General features: G+C 36.3%; 1 long non-coding RNA gene across 1 annotated transcript in view; it reads left to right on the top strand.

Moving 5' to 3' along the window:
• The first annotated feature begins 1030 nt into the window (after positions 1-1030).
• The window catches only part of LOC140636211 (uncharacterized), a 29088-nt gene continuing 22802 nt past the window's right edge, over positions 1031-7316 (top strand). Inside the window, exon 1 of the long non-coding RNA XR_012033511.1 lies at positions 1031-1181. This is a non-coding gene — a long non-coding RNA (uncharacterized lncRNA). The remainder of the gene's footprint in view (positions 1182-7316) is intronic.

Here is a 7316-nt window from a genome sequence, read left to right as displayed (position 1 = left end):
AATCAGGCACATTGAGGTTGGCAGCTGCTAATTTATATAAGGTGCTCAGGAATGGCCTTTCTAAAAAATGTTACTCATAAGCAAAGACACGAAGCGAGGTGGAGAATCATGTCATGTGTCTACTGGTCAGAAAAATGTCTGAGGCAAAGAGCAAAACAAATGTGAAGCTCTTGAAGTATAAAGACACTGGGCTTATTTGAGAAAGTGCAGACAACCAGTCTGGCTAGACAACAGAACTGAGGGATACTGGTAGGGCAGAGGACAGTGGGGACCAGAGCAAGGCAGATGCCTTTTGGTCTGAGATGGAAACCACAGGAGAGCTTTGAGCAGAAGAGAGGCCCAATTTAACGGGAGTTTCAGGATCCCTCTGGCCTCTGTGTGCATAATAGAACAGGGAGATGAGGGTGGGAGGAGAGGACTCATATGTAGAAGGGAGGAGAGACTTGGAACAGGGTCATGGCAATGAAAAAAGGTAAGAAGTGGTTGTATCTTGAAATTATTTTGAAATTAGAACCCATAGAATGTGTTCATGATTTAAAGAGGATTCAGAGTTGACGCCAAATATTTTGATCTGAGCAACTGGGGAACTAGATGGAAGGCTTCTGGGAAATGAATTGCCTTGGAAAGATGAGGAGATCCCTCAACTGTCTGAAATGGCTAAGAAACTGTAGATGAGAGAAGTATGTGCCAGTTGATTTTAGGGGGAGGCAGAAAGCTTCCAGGTCTGGGTGAGAGGAATAAAGTAGAAATAGCTAATGATTGACTCTGCGTAGGGAATTAATTCAAGGTACTGAGCCAAGAAATGAGAAAAAAAAAAAAAAAAAAAAAACTACTAGAAAAGGAAGAGTGTATCAGGAGCTTTCCCAGGACCAGAAGGATAGATTTTCCAAGGCTCGGCTATCTTCTGAAAGCCAGAGTATTTACTTAAAGATGTGAAGACAACTGATAGGGTATGGAAGGCTCCAGCAAAAGACATCCACTTACTAATCTCCTAGGCAACGGTGGAATGTAGCTACTCAGAGCCGCACAGGGTAACACTGCTGTGATCAAGGGCTCTGGCAACATGCAGATGAAAATCCTGGCTCTGCCGCTTCTAATTTGTATGACCTTGGGCAAGATATGTGACCTTCCTAAGTCTGAGTTCCTTCGTCTTTAAAATGGTGGTTGGAGAATTAAATGAGGTAATGACTGTAAAATTCGCCGCACAGTGCTTGTCGCAGAATAAATTCCGACGACTGTTATCTGTATCACCACCAGCCCTCAAAGATGCAACTGAGCAGCAGTGAGATTTCAGTGATCAGGGCCCCAGTAGGCCAGAGAGAGCAGAGAGCATGCAAATCTCCCTTCACCAGCATGAAAAAGAACAGCTGCTTCCCATATGGAAATAGGATGCTTGGAATTTTTGATGTTATTGCTTTTTTTATGTCTCCTGAGTTGTCACCCCAAAAGCCTAAAACACCTCTGATGTAAATGTCATGGTTTTTCATTTCTCGGAAGAATCTGAGGTGGATGTGTGTTAAAGGAATTGCCTTAAAATGATAGAAATGCAGTTTTAATTTTCTTATCAAAGTAGATATTGAAGTTTCAATTTTATAATTACAATAAAGGAGAAATATGAATGCAGACAAAAAGGTAAAATGAAAAATGGCCAGAGTAGTAGTGTTGTGGAATTATGATTTTTTTTCATCTCAAAAAGCTTCATTATACCATATTTTGTATTGTAGGTTTAATTACCTATTGTTTTTATAAATTTATAGGTTATAATGCATATGTACTTATGTACATATCTAATATGCATAGCAAAATGCCTGAGTGACTATATATTAAAATATGAAGAGTGGTTATGCCTTGGTACTTATGAGTCATTTTTCATTTAATTGTATTTTCAAAATTTTCTATAGTTTTTTGTAACATAATTTTATCAAAATTAGCAGCTTAGTTCAGAGCTAGTCAGAATAAGATATATGCTTATGCGCAATATTATTAATAAATGGCAAAATATTGATCTCCTAATCAAACGTCCACAGGTGAAGTTTTACTCCTCAGAGTAAGACAATTTAGGTCTTTTCTCAGGGTTCTTTATGTAAAAATTGTGTGGAGGCTACTAATGAAGTACTGGCTTTATCAAATACCCATTCATTCATTTATTCACTTAAATAGGATTGTCAAAAGTGGCCCTAAATGCATAAGTAAATGAGATCAGAGTATTAAATAAGTTGTAATTGGCTAATTAGATGTTGACTTATTTGGTATACTTTGAGTTGTTCTGTTTCTTCAGTCCTCTCAAATCAGAAAATCTCGAACTTCCTTACAAAAATTAATTTAATAATGACTAAATATTAAATTATCTGACCAAGCCAATGTTATTCCTGGTATTCTTTAATAACTGAGCAATGTTCATTTGTTCCTGTAAAAGTTGCTCTCGCTTCCATCTATAGGTTATCGAGTGATCTAGCCAATCTTCTGAGCACCGTCTGTCAATTTCTAGGTAGGGATCATTGACGGGGAATAGACACCTACTGTGGTTCCTGGCGCCTTGCGCGTCTCCTGAAGCTGTCTGCAAAGATATTGTTTCCATATAAATCTCACAAAGCCTCGGAGCATATCAAATTTTGGATAGTGGTGACTATCTGGAAGACCTTACCCTGTTTCGTATTTTTGCTAAATAGAACTACTTAGCCTTTAGCAACTGGCATCTGCTATAAATGTCTGTGAAAACATATGTAAGGATTTCCTAATGTCGGGTTTGACTCACATTACCCCGAGCTAGCAAGAAAACTTCTCATTTAACAATCTGTTAGTTTCATGGAAACGTGTGATTTGATATATCTAGAGAAAATATCATACGACCCTAAGAAGCCTTAGGAATAAGATGCTATCAAGATCCTACAAGCAGGTCTGGACATAGTAAAGTGCTTTGTGGATGCCAGTGAGCATGATGAGAGATAACAGAAAAGAAGGTACATTTATGTACAAGGAAAGTTTATCCTCATAAATTTTAGTGAGAGTCATGGCTGCTAATTAAGGCCAACTCTCAAGGCCAAACGTAGTTGGCTTTCATCAATCCACCTGATTCAGTACAGCTGTTTCCTAAGGGAACCTGGAGGCATGTAATTTGTTCTCACAGGATTTGTATTCTGTGTTATTTATTTATGATAGATCTTTGGGTTTAGAGGTTACATAACCATATGTTCATAATACCATTAATTGACCACATAATTCATCTATTCCTGACCATGCAAGTAATTTTTAGGGACCATTTCAAAAAAAAAAAAAAAAAACTTTGAAAGACCTCTTAATGATATAAAATGTGAGTACCCCAAATACCTTAAATTGGATCATGTAGGAAACTACAAAAATTGCATTTCTGGATTTGGAGATAAGCCACAATTTGAGAACACTCAGGAAGAATTAGCAATGCTGACTCTGCCATGAACAACACAATCCGAAGAGAGCTTTCCTGAGACTTTAAAAATTATTTGGCAAGGAGAAGAGGAGGATGGTGAAGACTACACTTCTGAAGGTGACCTAGCTGCGACAGGTGAGAAATACACTGGAAAGAAAAGTGGGTACTTTTGCCATTTGAGCCCAGGACTAGTGTGATAGATAATACAGGCTTATGGAAGATCTTATCTTACAAACAACATGTTTTGGTTCCAGGATGATATAAAGTTTGAATAATAACAGCCAGATTCCATTGTTATTAAAACTATTCTCTTTTCACAGTTGTAATTGGATTAGAGCCCAAAATTCCAGAGCAGTGGGTCTTAGGAGAAATAGTATGTAGAAATGGAGCATCGACTGCTTAAGAAAACAATAAAAAGGGACACAAGCGTGAGTTTATATGAAATTCCACATTCCAACAAACCTCTTTTCTTTACCCTCCTGCTATCCTCTGTGGAGATCCAAAAAATTTTCAGATTTTTGACTTAGTGCCCATTCAAAAAAATACGACTTAAAAAACTTTTCTCCTCAAAGTTTTAACAAAAGGAATGTTGCCTTTACAGCTGTCAAATGTGGAAGTTACACGTATATTCCAACGTATACAACTCAATACTACTCAAAATATTCTTGGAGACCACTTTTCGAAATTTCATTCTGGATTCATTATAACAACCATTTTTTTCTCCTTCCCTTTCTCTCTTTGTATAATACTGAAATAGTCTTTCAGCCATACTTCTGTTTAAATGAATTTTGGCTCCTTCCAAAAATTAATCCCCTTCCTTTAGTACATGACCATTCAATACTAAGGAGAATTAAAAGAAGAAAAACAAACGAACCAAAAAAAAAAAAATGTGCTTCAGACATAACAGGAAATCCCCCAAGAATAGTGAGGGCATTATAATGGTAATTGCATCCCCACTACACTGTGATAAAACTGAACAGAACAGAACTCATTTGGAGCTGTGTTAAAAAGTTAACTTAATTACTTTATAGTTCAGCCTCATAAATCTTGAGATTAAGGATACAGCATTTTTTTTTTTTTTTTTGTCTGATCATCTGATCATGGAAGATTTGCTTACTACACCTGTGGGCAAGAAGGAAATCGGACAAAGGCAACCCTCTTGCTTTGAGTCTATGATAGTTGTCATTTTTAAATAAGAAAATAGCATATTTAGAAAGGAATTAGGACAAAGAAAAACAGAACTCTGGATAAAATAACCAGGAAGATTATTGTTGGATGACCAGTCAAGCCACATGGATGATTATGACTAGCGGAGTTGACTATGATTCTTCTGGATTGCTAGGGGTGTGTTTTATAGGGTTCAGTCCCAGCCCTTTGGCTTACTAGCTATATGATCTAGAACAAGTCCCTCAAAATCTCTTTGCCTTGGTTTCTCCATCTCTAATGTGGGGATAATAATAATAAGACCTGATAGACTTGTGAAATCCTCATGAGATAATATGTGTGAAGACCTCACAACAGTATTGAGTATTCATGTGTACTCTATACTCATTACCTACTGTATGATTGGTATTATATATGAATAGCTGATTATACTTTCTTAGTTCAAGGGCAAAGAGATGTAAAAAAAATAGTAGAAATAGAAAGAAATTGAAAAATCATGTAGCAAAGATGACTTTTCTACAGTGATTTCAAGTAAAATATGTCAACAATAAAGATCACTCTTAGCTCTGGGTCTCAAAAGCTTTTTTTTTTTTTTTAAGATTTTATTTATTGATATATTCATTTAATTTATTTGAGGGCAGGGAGCAGGAGAGAGACAATTCCAAGCAGGCTCCATGCTGAGCTAGAAGCTTGAGGTGGAGCTTGATCTGACCCCTCTGAGATCATGACCTGAGCCAAAATCAAGAGTCAGATGCTTAACCAACTGAGCCACCCAGACGCCCTTCAAGAGTTTCTTTCCTTCCTTAATTAGCACCTTCTAAATGAGAACAAACATTTTTTTTTTAAAACAACTGAAACAAATGTAGAAACTGTATATTCATACTGAATAACATAGAGTAGAATAATAGCATTTATGTATCTTTAAGTATTGGAACACATTACGTGGTTAAGTCTTCTCCTTGGTGAATCCTAGTTAGTTCATGAAATTACTAACTTAGGGTTTTGACATTTAACTGTTTTGGTATTTGTGGAACCTAAGTATTTTAATGAATGCTGGTACCTAAAAGGTATAAAAAGTTTCAAATTATGTCCTCAAGTGGAGCTGTAATTCATGCATACAATAACAATGATGGTGACAGTTACCATTAATTGAGGGCCTAAAATATGCCAGACCCTGTTCTTTGCACTTTAACATGAAATAGCTTATTTAGTCTTCTTCACAACCCTATAAGCTAGATACTATTTTCCCTGAGTGTTGTGCCTGTTTAAGATGATGGAGAGAAGTCAAACAAACTACAATAAAATGATAGGCTGATAGCCTTTACTACTGACGGGCCTTTGTCTATTGCAGCTCTGGCCCAGAAAGCTGCAGCAGGGGCATCAGTCATTGCTACTGTAAAGACACTGATGCTTGGGGCAGAAGCAATTGCTTCCTGAAGTAAGAACCCCCCATGCATAATCATTAAACACATTTATACATTAGTTTCAGCCTATCTCAAACAGGGACATTCTCCTACTTTGTAGCCTTTCTTGTAGCTTCCCAGGGTTCTTTCCTAAATTGAATGAAGGCCTCTAAGCATCAGCTTTGGAATTGCCATGGCTAATTGTCTAGGTGATTTTTGTATTCAAGCAAACACCAGGACCGACATCCTAAAGCAGAACATCATAACCTTTGTTGGCTGATTCTTCTGGAGATGATTAATGGAGACATGACTAGATACACTCACTGACTATAAAAGCAAATTAGGAGGGAAAAAAAGGCCATTGGGCAGGGATACCAGCAAACCCTCTAGGGCAACCTGCTTTATGACTTGCTAAGAAAGGCATTGATGTCTTCTCTCTCTTGAACACTCACAGATGATTTAGAAAATCATGGTAGTTTTAACATGTTGGAAATGAAGTTTTATAAAGTACTTGCAGAATTGTTTTATCAGTATACTTTTAGTGTATGATTGGATTCCTTGATTAATCCTTTTTGAGATGAGGACAAATGCATGACTGGGCACATGGATACAACTATCGTATCTACTGAAGCATATAACCTGCATATCAGGTGAGTGATAAGGGATACATGCTTATTGAAGGATGTTACCAGGCTCCATGGGGTCCCTATGTATGGCAATAGGTTATGTAGTTGCTACTACTGTTTTTAGCTACAGCAATTTTCAAAATATAAAACGGAGATTAGGAACCATATGGATGCATTTACATTGAATGCAGCCATTGGGTTTTAATGTAGAAGACTGGCATATTTATTTTTAACAGTATGGAGAAATTAATGAAATAAAATGAAACTACCCTGCCAGCCAAAAGAAATACACTTCAAAAAGGGAGCACATTCCTGCACATTATTTTTTATGACATTTTACAAATTTAGGTATAGAAAATTTAATTTAGGATATGTTACTGTAGGTGGCATAAGATTTAAGCTTAGTTATTTCATTTGTAAAGTTGAGATAATTGCTGTGAAGAATAAATGAGAGGATATAAGTAAAATATTTAGGAAAGTGTAAACAACTTTATACTTACTGAATAAATGTTACCTATTATGTTTCTAGATTAATATGACTCTTTTCTAGAAAGGTGCCATGATTAATACATTTTGCTAAAATAATTGAGTTCAGTATAGATAAGAATTAATTAGATCAGTTTTCCACATTATTAAAGACAAATATTTCAAATAGAAAAATGATTTAGAGGAAATCTAGAAACAATTGGAATAACATGTTGATCCCTATTGGGAAAG

This window comes from Canis lupus, chromosome 7 (assembly GCF_048164855.1).
Source record: "Canis lupus baileyi chromosome 7, mCanLup2.hap1, whole genome shotgun sequence".
In the NCBI taxonomy this organism is placed as follows: Eukaryota; Metazoa; Chordata; class Mammalia; order Carnivora; family Canidae; genus Canis; species Canis lupus.
This window is presented reverse-complemented; position numbering and strand designations above follow the sequence as displayed.